Source organism: Marmota monax, unplaced genomic scaffold (assembly GCF_021218885.2).
Source record: "Marmota monax isolate L192 unplaced genomic scaffold, Marmota_monax_Labrador192_F-V1.1 WCK01_AAM20220418_F8-fsc00182, whole genome shotgun sequence".
In the NCBI taxonomy this organism is placed as follows: Eukaryota; Metazoa; Chordata; class Mammalia; order Rodentia; family Sciuridae; genus Marmota; species Marmota monax.
In genome coordinates this window covers 1419029-1430936 of record NW_026693043.1, presented here as the reverse complement: position 1 = coordinate 1430936, position 11908 = coordinate 1419029, and the positions used below count along the sequence as shown (strand labels likewise).

Below are 11908 nucleotides of genomic sequence, written 5' to 3'. Positions count from 1 at the left end.
AAAGTCTTGCTATAGAATAGATTTTAGGGTTAGTAGATTGAAGATATCATAAAGGACACAGATTACTTCTATCTCTACATTTTGACACCAATATTGTCAATTTCATCTTAAAGCTGATTGCCCTCCTGGGCATGACTATAGGCTGCCCTCTGTTGCAACTAGGACTAATGGTTACTTATTCATATCCAAAGAAAGCTGATTTCCTTTAGCCTAGTTCAACAAAATCTGCATTTCCAAAAACCCTTAATTCTTTTCTTGTTTCTCATTGGACCAAATTGATTTGGTCCAGACTATCTGCAAACTAAGGTGGATTAGCTAAAATTATTAGATGTGACTAAAAAGGGCTTCAAAGTTTGGGGTTGACCAGCTTCCACTGAGGCACATGTGCTATGTGTAGGAAGGTATGAAATGTAAACAAAATAGGCAATTTAGTTAGGAATAAAAAAGGAGGGGAAGGATGCCAGGATGACAATCAACATTTCCCACTACACTGAATTCAGATTCTTAGAGGTAGGTACCTCGGGCAGAGCATAGGAACGTTTTGCTTACTGGAGAGGAATATTTTCCCCTGGAATATAACCCAATGCTATATCATTTGTACATCGGTCTTTTGTGATTTTCCTACTATGAATCAACCCTTTTGCATTACAGTATGACTGACAAAGCTAAAGATCAATCCCGCTTATTGGATCAAGTTATATTCACCCAGGTTAGGATACTACTCACCATGATACCCTTTTTCGTTCACAACACCAAGAACTGTGTTAAGTGGAATAAGAAGTAAAGGAAAACGCAGCACTGTGATTATATGTATGAATTAACAAAGTACACCCACAAATGTGTACCTACGAGATGTGAGAGAGGGAGAGAAAGAGAGCTTTATAAAGCCAACACTGATAACGATTTCTAATGTATTTTGCTCAGTCAGCAACCGCTTCTTTGTATCTAACTTAAATTCTTTATTCTCCACTTTAAACTTAGTTCCTCTGCTATTTCTTCAAAAACACTTACAGGATACACATTGTCATCTGTCTCACATACATACAAAAGGACCAACTGAAAAGGATTTAGCCCTATGTCAACAAAAGGGCTCTCAAAATCCCTTCTATGCCTAACAGCCTATGAAACTGTTATTTTGATTATGAGAAGAAGTAAACCTGCAATATCCTAGAGTATAAATGTCAAACATTGAGCCTGTAGGCCAGCTCCAATCTGCCGAAGGTCATCATTCAATGACACAATCTCATTGAAAACAACTTTACTTCACTTGGTATATTTTTATGAAATATTAGTTCAGCCCACCAGGATTTTCATGAGGGAAAATTGGTCCATGAGTAAATTTGAGTTGACACTCTTGTCCTGAGGAAACAAAATGGCATTTTTTGAGAATGTAAGATTAATGCACTAAATGATTTTTATTTACCCCAAACTAAGCCCTTAGAAATTCCAGTAAAATTGAGACATCAAATGTCATAAATTACAATACTCAGCTCAGTGTAGAGTGTACACACATGTATGTGTTCACATGCAAGCATTTCTTAAATTATAGAATCCTCCAAAAAAACCACATTTACACATTGAACAACATCATATTCTGGTCCCAAATTTCTCAATCTGTTTTTGATCCAGTGTTACTCATAGTTTTTTCTAAGACTTTTACGTAAAGACAAGCTTTTTAAAGAGCCAATTCAAAATGAAGATTGATTTTTGCATGATGTCACCAAAAGGTGATGTCACTTTCTTTTCTCTACCTCATCTTAAGAATATGAGTGGATCCTGGTGTTGAATTTATTTCACACCTAATGCACAGACAGGCAATCTATACAGATACCATATCAGCCAACCTAAAGTTACCAGTTCATGGCTTCACCAGAACCCTGAATTAAGCAAAACGTTCAGGGACAGGCCCTTTAACTCCCATGGAAGTTATTATTATGCTTTTCAGCTTTCTTTTAGACAATATAATAATTATCATTTTTAACATTTGTGCTAAAATATAGCCTTGTACTTTATTTAAAGACATCTAATCAAATTTTCCAGGTAAAAATCCAGAGGAAATTGTTTTTCTTCATGGAAAAAAATATCTCCAATCCTACTAAACTCTTTAGTTATAAGAAGTATGTATTTCATTTAGTCACCTTTTCTGCTGCTGAGACCAAAGATCTGACAAGAACAATTTTAGAGGAGTAAAAGTACTTTAGCGCTCATGGTTTCAGAGATCTCAGTCCATAGACAGCTGGCTTCATTCCTCAGTCTCAAGGTGAGGCAGAACATCATGGTGGAAGAAAGCAGGTCAGGGCATGGCCACCAAGGAGTTGGGGAGAGATAGAGAGAGAAAGGGAGGAGGAGGAAAGAGGGAGAGGGAGGGAGGGGGAGAGAGATATGCTCAATAAGGACAAAATATAAACTCCAATGGCATGCCCCCAGGGACTCACCTCATCCAGCCATACTATACCTGCCTACAGTTATGACCCAGTTAATCCCTTAGAGTATTAATACACTGATTGGGTTAATTATCTCATAACCCAATCATTTCACCTCTAAACCTTGCATTGTCTCACATATGAGCTTTTGGGAGACACTTCACAACTAAACCATAATAGTCTTATTTTATATCATTTTATTTTTTACACACATCATCATATTACAATTTAACACCATATTTCAGAATCAAGTTCCTTTGCATTCCACCCTTTATGGTATCTATTTTTATCAATGTACATGCCTGAGTTTTCCAATAGAATACCATCAAATCAATTGCAATTCAAATCTCTAGGGGCCAGTGTTTCAAGAATAATACATTTACATGCCAACGTGACTAGAAAAGCAGGTGGAGATGGCAAAAACAGGAAAGAAAAGGACTTGGGGCAAGAAAGAGGAAAGACTTTGAAAATGTTCCAGGGTAATGATATTAACAATTTAATTTTCCAATAAAACAATAGAAATAAATGAATACCTGAAAAGCTCATATTTTGAATTACATACGTTTATTTCACCTGAAATGTTTCCCAAGTAATGAATTTGATCCAACCATGTTCAATACACAATTAAAAAACATAGCAAAGACACATGTAAGAAGTAATTATGGCACACATGATCAAAGAAGGCAATCTTGAATTCTACTAGACATTGCCCCAGCATGCCCCCTGGTTGAGACTTTGGATGGCACCAGCGCCTCTCTTAGAAGGATTCTCACAGAACTCATAATGTCAACTTAAAGAAAAGACAAGCCTGGAAGCCATGACCTGAAGGGTGGAGAACACAAATGAAAGTTAGAAGGAGCCTCAGGTGTGATGCATATTTGTCTTTAGCAAGGCACAGAAGTGTGGGTTAAGTGGACGGTTAAAGCCCTTAGAGAAGTGGAAGTATTGAAAAAATTCTGCACTTAAATTTAATCATCCTAAATAGGCTGATGATCAACTTCACTAGAGCCTTGGTAATTGAGAAAACCCCAGTTAGGGCTTCATTTATTAGAACTGCATGAAGACAATTTTGGCTCCCTGTGCCTATCTCACTCCAACTGTCACACTTGCCTCTGAGGGTAGAAAAGAACCAGAGATTTCCTGAAATAGATCAAAATAATGAAGAAATTTTCCTAGAAAAAAAAATATCCCTACCCATAACTTAAAGTGAGTCCTGGAAGTATGGATGAGAAGCATTTCCCCCTCTCTCACCGAAGCCCTATATTAATTACCCACTGCTGAAATAAAGCTATGTAAGAAATAACTCCAAAATCAGTGGCTTACCACAGCAATCATCTATTTCTGACTTGCAGATCTGTGGATTGTGCAATTATGCTGGGATTGGTTGGTCTTGGGTCCAGGAATGTTCCATATGTCTCCACCCTACAGGATCAGTGGTTACATAGACCATGTTTTTCTAAGGGGGATGGCAGAAGCCCAAGAGGAGCCAACAGAAACATGAATACCACTTAAGGTCTTAGCTCAGAACTGGTACCCTGAAACTTCTGCTCACATTTCCTTAGTCAAAGCAAATCACATTGTAAAGCTCATTATCAAGGGGACGATGAAATATACTCTACTCATAGTGTAACGTGGTAAGAGTAAAGAATGAAGGAAGAATTTTAAGCAAATATAATCTACCAAAATTGAGCACTCCCTCCCAGAGGGTCCAATATAAACCTTCTGATCACTTTTATGCAAATTTTTAAAAATATAACCCAAATGTCCATTAACAGATGAATAGAGAAACACAGTGTAGTATATACAACCAATGGAATATTGTAAGGAGCATCTGCCATAGACGTGCTGGGACTCACTAAGTTGCTGGCCATAAGAAACAGCAGCCATTGAACTGCTTAGTCATGTCTACTTGCAATTGATAAAGAACTGTAAAGGGCACTAGCCATAGGCATGCTTAGCAGTGATTGGTTACAAGTGATAGGGAGCATAGCTCCATGGACATGTGCAAAGAACATGCCCAGTTGCAATTACATCACCTCACTGGACATAACCAATGAATATTGACTTTTACTAGGTGTAACCAATCATCAACAGACACCACCAACTTGTAACTATATTTAAATTGCTGGTCTACACATTGAAGAGTTTTGCTCCAAGGACATTGGTGAGACTGGCCACTTTGCTGTCCGTCCCTCATCTAGCCATTATCTGGAGAGAACCACCAGACAAGAACAACATCTGCTCTTTGGCTAAGAGAAATTGCGTGGCATTGGAGGTATTTGGGGGCTTATAGTTGCCCTAGGATTGTGTGATTTGCTTATAGTGTTTAGTTAGTATGCACTGAATGCTAGTTGGGGTGCTCCAGCACATCCAACACTTTTTGCATTGTTATATTTGATGATTGATGTGATCAAATATGTGCTTTCATTTAAAGACAATCCACCTCCAAATAATTATTAATAGCACTGCTCATGACAAATATTATTCAAACTTAAAAAGGAATGGTATTCTGCACATGCTACAACATGACTTAACCTTGAAAAAATAGTATGCTAAGTGAAAAAAGAAAACACAGAAGGACAGATATTGTGTGATTCTACTTATATAAGGTACTTAACACAGGCAGATTCAAAGAGACAGAAAGTAGAATGGTAGTTGTCAGGGGCTGAGTGGAGAGGGGCCGGGGGAGTTATTGTTCAATGCAAACAGTTTCTGTTTGAGAAGATGAAAAAATTCTGAAGATAGAAGGTGATGATGGTTGCATAACAATGTGAATGTACTTACTGCCACCGAATTGTAAACTTAAAATGGTTGAAATGGTAAGTTTTATGTGTGTCAGTCAGCTTTTTTGTTGCTGTTACTAAAAGACATGACAATTCAGAGAGGAAAAAGTTTATTTTGGATTATAGTTTCAGATTTTTGGTCTATGGGCAGCTGACTTCATTGCCCTGGGCCAGAGGAGAGGCAGAACATCATAGTGGAAGGGTGTGGTAGAGGAAAGTTGCTTAGTCATGATAGCCAAGAAGAACAGAGAGAGCTCTGTTTACCAATGCCAAAATATAAACCTCAAAGTCATGCCCCCAGTGACCTATTTCCTCTGGTCATGCCTTATCTGTCTACAGTTATCACCCATAAATCTATTCAAATTATTAATCCATCAAGTGAATTAATCTACTGATTAAGTTACAGCTCTCATAGTCAAATCATATCACCTCTAAACATACATGCATTTTGTCACATGTGAGCTTTCAGAGGACACCTCATATCCAAACCATAATACTACCTTATGTATATTTTACCATCAGTTAAAAAAGAGTTAACTTATGTGAGGCAGGAAACTTATGGATTCACACATGGATTAGTCCATTTTATAATCACAACCATCTTAGGGTAGGATTCATTCTCCATTCAAGAAGAGATCAGATGCTAAAGTGACCAATTGAAGGAGTAACCAAAGCACAGAGAGAAGCCCACATCTTTTTTTTTTTTTTTTTTTTGCATCTGAGTTTAAAAATGTCAGAGATTGCAATGACTTTGAATTAAGGTGTACCTTAGTACTTCTCAGCAGATAATTACATGTATATGACATTTAGTCCTGCCTTTGTAGACTAATAGACACTAGGTTGACCTACACAAATATAGGATATTAGTATTTTAAATCTGATTCTAAATGCACTATGCACCTAGAGCCCTTAAAAACAGAGATTTTACCTGAGGTATAATGAATTGATCAAAAAGCTTCTAGTTTATTAATTCTCAGTTTTATTTTTCCAGTCACCAGGAAACTGGCAGTCCCCTTAAGAAAAGAAGACTGCTTTTTTTCCTCTTCCTTTAGTACTGGAGTTATTAGCAGGCATTCTGTACTACCTTTTACATCACAATCCTACTGTGTTACCAAAAAAAAAAAAAATCTCCAATATGGTAACAATGTCAGCACTTGATGTTCTTGGAGCTGGCTCTGTAAGTAGTTCTTTGCTTAATTCTAAGAGACTATAATTCAGGGCAGAATTTTTAACTCCACACTTCACAATAATTTTCTACACTTCCTTGCTACAGCTGGTACAAAGGAAATGAAAGAAATTCTCTTGGGAAGAGGAAGAGTTAAGAAAGGAGGGAATGATTGGCTGGATTTCCAGAGGAGCTTGCACCTCATTCAGCAATCACTTGAGATGGTTCTGCTACCAGACACAGGGAAATCTTTCTATTATCTGTCCTTTTCATAACAGACACCGATGAAACATCGAGCTAATTCCTAAATACACTGTACTGTGGGTTTGCAAATTGAATGAGCGCTTCATTATTCAGTTATACCAAGCAATATGCCAACAGATATCTGCATAACACAATAGCCAGTGGACATAATGAATGGCTTTTTGCTGCTATCTTTTGAATGCTTACAATAGATTTTATTTGGTGCACCATATAAAATAATGCCTTTCTTCATTACAGAGAGAAGTTCCAGGACTGATATCTTGATGTTCTGTCAAATGGTCTGTGCTTTCTTTACCTTCTATTTCAATATTGCTTTTCTACTCAAATGGAACATGAAACCTCCAGAGATTCTGGGGCTTACTCTCCATAATAACAATCAACATAGTCAAGATACTTCTATAACTGTGTTCATCATTATACCTTAATTGTAAACATCATGATGGCTATGATAAAAATTGAACAGAGGAGGATAGATAAAAATATTTACTGACTGTTTACTGGATAGTATTCTAAGTGCTTTATAGCTATTAAATCACTGAATCCTCACAATACCATTTGGGGTAGGTATTACTCTTATTCTCACTGTACAAACCAGGGTATAAACAAAGCCAGTTCTTACCTAAGACCATGGAGCTACTGGAATTCAAATCAAAGCAATCAGGCTGCAGGGCCCTGCTCTAACCACTGCCCCATACTAAGAAGAGAAGCACCATATTCTAGGACCCTGCTGCCCTGAGTTATCATGAAGCACAGTTTCAACCAGTGAAAGGAGTACTTACACAAAATTCAGTATTCTAATAATTTCCATCAACATCATACACAAGTCAGTTTTTTTTTATTTATGTATGCTATATATATTATATATATTATTGATATATACATGAGACAGAGCAAAAGAAAGTAAACTCTTCATCACCCATGAAATGGGCAGAAAATCCACAACTATTTCAATAACTCTGTTGGTGATCATCTACCTAAATATGGACACCCTTTCTGAAGACTAACCAAAATGGGGGGAAACGCTGAAAAAAAAAAAAACTATGTGTTCTTAATGTCTTCATGAAATCTTTAAAATTATGATTTTAATTGTCACTTTTAAACCAAGCATGAATATGAAAAATATCTATTTTATTTATGCTATAGACAATAATTCATTTGATTCACTAAAAACAGAAAAAGTTGGAATGGTTGTACAAAGGATAAATAACTTCATAAAATAACTTTCAGTAAACAAAGACTATATATAAAAAAATTAATTTCCAATAGGATATATTGCTGTAAGACTTCTAACCCCCAATAATATAGTCTTTGAATTTATGCTATTCCAATTCAAATTGTAATGCATGGGAAACTATTCCACTGTTATCATTACATTTTAAATATATTTTCCTTTTTAAAAACAGAAGAAAATATATGTGCATATTTTATAAAATTTTAGGGTAAAGATTTATAATAATTCATAATATCATAATTGATTCTTCTAATAATAGTTCAAATTTATTGAGCATTAACATGCCAGCCACTGGACTGAACTCTTTTATGCATTATTTGCATACAATTTGCATAACAGTTTTTTGAAGGAAGTGTAATTATGTCCACTTTAGAGATGGACAAATAAAGGATCTGAAAAGTTGAGTCATTTTCTCAAGGTGCTTTGGAAAGAACCAAAATTCAAGCCCAATTATGTCTGATTCCTAAGATCTGGATATTAAACCCTATATTTTACTGCCATAAGAAAAAGAAAGATTTGTTAAATTTTTCTAAAATTTAAAACTTTCTGCAAACCTTCTGTGATTAATAACAAAGGAGAAATTATAAACTGAAACATATATGTCAATGAATTAATGTCCTTAATAGGAAAAATCAGAAATCAACTTACAAAAACCAAAAGAACAAAAAGTTAAAATAACAACTATAGCCATAGAAGGCTTTTACAACACAAACAAAAAGTAAATTATATTTATCACTTTTGTTTCCTAAGATTATCAAAAATTTTAAGGACTGATATACAACTTGTTGTTAAGGGTATGAATAAATAAACATGCTCATATACAGTTAGAAAATATTTAAAAGAACCATACACATAACAGAAAACAATTTGCTAGGATCTACTTTACAGTTTTTAGTTTCTTATTTTTTAAAAAAAGTTTCATTTGAAAAAAGCAGAATATTTTGTGTACACACACACACACACACACACACACACTATGCTCCCAAATTTGAAAGAGGAAAGAAAATCTATTTTTTAAGCATAGAAAAGTTCTAGAAGGCTCTCTGCCAAAATGTTAATCACAGTGCTTATTTTGGGTTAGTGAAGTTGCAATTCTTTTATTTTCATTTAAAAATACATCTTTAAATATTATGTGAATTTTTGATATTATCAATTTTATAATTATCCACATATATAATAATCCACTAATTGATGTAGCTATAGAGGCAAACATACTTGAAGACAGCCACTCTAGGAACTCAGTCTAAAACTTATTCCATATTCTTTCTTGCCCTGATGTATTTGGGTGGCAATGTGCCAAGGTCAACAGATGAAAGATGAAAAATGATGGGAAGAAACCAATCATGAAAATCCAATTTCTTTTTGCTAATAATTGCTCTAGGGGTAGGCACGTGACCAGTTCTGGCCAATGACATATTGAAGTTTGTCGATGCCCTCAGGGGAAGATTTTGCTCCAATAAACAGAGAATGGTGAGTATAGAAAGCAAATAGTCACTCACACCTCCCCACTTGCTTTTCGGCTAGAGATGCTGTTGTATGAGGATGACATCTTTAGAGCTGTGGCAGCCATCTGGAGACCATAAAGGGAGATACCACTGACACACCAAAGAGGCAGAATAGAAAAGATCAAAAGAACCCAGTCCAGGTGTTTGGTGATAATTGTGAGCCATTGAAACAATCCTGGAACTGCCAATTTCCAAGCCTTGTTCTATGTAGATAAATTAAATGTCTTTATTATTTAATACTCTGTTGGTGTGGCATCTTGTTTCTCACAACCAAAAGTTTTTTCAATAGTTTGCAAAATAAAGATACATAAACATATTGATTCTACCTACATAAATTCATGAAGATATATATGCAGATTCAATTACCTCCTATTTTTCCAAGTGTCTTGGCCTTTTTATACAATGTTTCCTGAACATAAAACCTCTTCCTCTCAGATGGATATTTATCATCTTTTACCCAATTCAGTTGTCTCCCAACCCTCCCCCAGTTACACTTCCCACTTCATATTGTCCCTTTCAAAGCCAAGTTCTTAAAAAGAAAATTCCATATCCAACATCTTCATTTTCCCAACTCCTAGTCCTTGATCTGGTAGAACCTATCTTCTATAATCATCCTTTCACCAAAACTTGCCAATTATACATCAGGGCATCTATGTTACTAACCCATTTAACTTCTTTAGTTCACTTCACCACTCCCTCTTTATTGAAATACTCTGTTCCCTTGGCTTCCAGTCTTTCCCCATTTGGGTCTTTCTTGGCTTCCTTTTTCATCTTATAAGTGCATCCTCCCTTACTAGTCCACTAACTGCTGATATTCCTAAGGCTCGTTGTCATACCCTTTGATATCAATTTGCATTTATATGCAGATAATATGCAATATTTCAGACCTGTAAGTCCACCGTTTCTTCATAAATATTTTAGAGGCATATCAAGTTCAATATCGGTTCCTTGTGATTTTCCATGCTTACATTTGAACATCTTCTTGTATTACTTGTCATAGTGAATGGTACAAAAGTTAACCCATCTACACAGTCCTGAGATCTAAGAATAGTCCTTGATGCTTTTGCTCATCACAACTCCTGTGTCAGTCAGCTTTTTCATTGCTGTGACCAAAATGCATGACAAGAACAACTTAGTGGAGGAAAAATTTATTTTGGCCCATTGTTTCAGAGGAGCCAGTCCATGGTAGACTAGATCCCTTGCTCTGGGCCTGAGGTGAGTCAGAACATCATACTGGAAGGGTACAGTGGAGGAAAGCTGCCCAGCTTATGGCATCCGGAAAGGAGAGAGAGAAAAAAAGAGGAGGGGAGAGGGGGAAGGAGCCACAGAGAAGATAAACCGTAAATCCTACCAGGGCATACTCTGAGTGATCTATTTCCTTCAGTTAGGTCCTATTTCCTAGTAATCCATTCATTCATCAATAGATTAATCTATTGATGAGGTCATAGCCCTCATTATCCAATCATTTCCCAAAAGTTATACCTCTGAACACATGAGACATTGATAGGCATTCCAGATTCAAACAACAATCCCCAAGTCAAGTTCATCACTAAGTGCTATCAACATTACCTCCTAAATATTTCTCAAATCTAGTCACATTTTTTCCTACTACAATTCCAGCTAAACTATTATCTTCTTTCAGCTCAACTACACAATAAATTTCCAACTGATCTCTATATCCATTCTGATACTTCCTTAATTATCTTCACAATGTAGCTAGTATGATCTGCCATTAAATTCAATTCTGACTATATCCCCCTCTTGATTAAAACTTTTTAGTGGCTATTGATCTTAGGATGAATAAAAACTTAAATTTGATCTGCAAGGCCCCATGAGGTATGCCCCTTATTCTCTACAGTCTCATTTCCCATTATGCTTTCCACCACATTTTTCTTTCTTTCTTAAGACCTTCATTGTCACCCCCACACTCACTCCACCATAGAACTTTCATGCATGTTATTCTGCCTAAAATGATCTTACCTCTCCTCTTTGTTCAGGTAACTCTTATTCATCCTTCTACTTTCAGTTTAATACTCATTTTTCTGACCTCTCTCCAGACAAAAAGGTCCCCTTTTTTAATCTCTCATAGTTTGGAACCCTTATGTCAACCCTAAAGACACTGAAGCAGACTCTGTTGATTATCTTCCTAAATGCCGTATCATCTCATCCTCATGTTAACATACTGCCTTTATGTTCAGGGAACAAATAATTGTACTTTAGGAGCTATTCCCCAGTCCCAGGGAGCAAACGTTTTCTAATTTAGACAAGTCATGTCAATTCTATTCTCCCTACCAGTGGTAGAATTTGGAATAAGCATGTGAAGCAATCTTTACTAATAATAAGTAAAATGACATGGAAATAGGGAATGGCCCTTCTAGGAAAATAAATAAGATTAAACGATGCTTAAAATAGTTTCAGGAATTCTTGTGACCATGGGGAGAAAACAGTTGGTAAATAATACTTCTAGTTGTATTATCTACAGCAGGTTGAATTTCTATTCCCAATTCTTCATATCTCTGAAGTAGATAGCACACCCA

The 11908-nt window shown here is 36.0% G+C and overlaps 1 non-coding gene across 1 annotated transcript; it reads right to left on the bottom strand.

Moving 5' to 3' along the window:
* Nucleotides 1-2631: 2631 nt before the first annotated feature.
* LOC124098920 (small nucleolar RNA SNORD82) lies at nt 2632-2701 on the bottom strand. The gene has a single exon (XR_006853742.1). It is a non-coding gene; the product is annotated as a small nucleolar RNA SNORD82 (small nucleolar RNA).
* Between the last annotated feature and the right edge of the window lie 9207 nt (nt 2702-11908).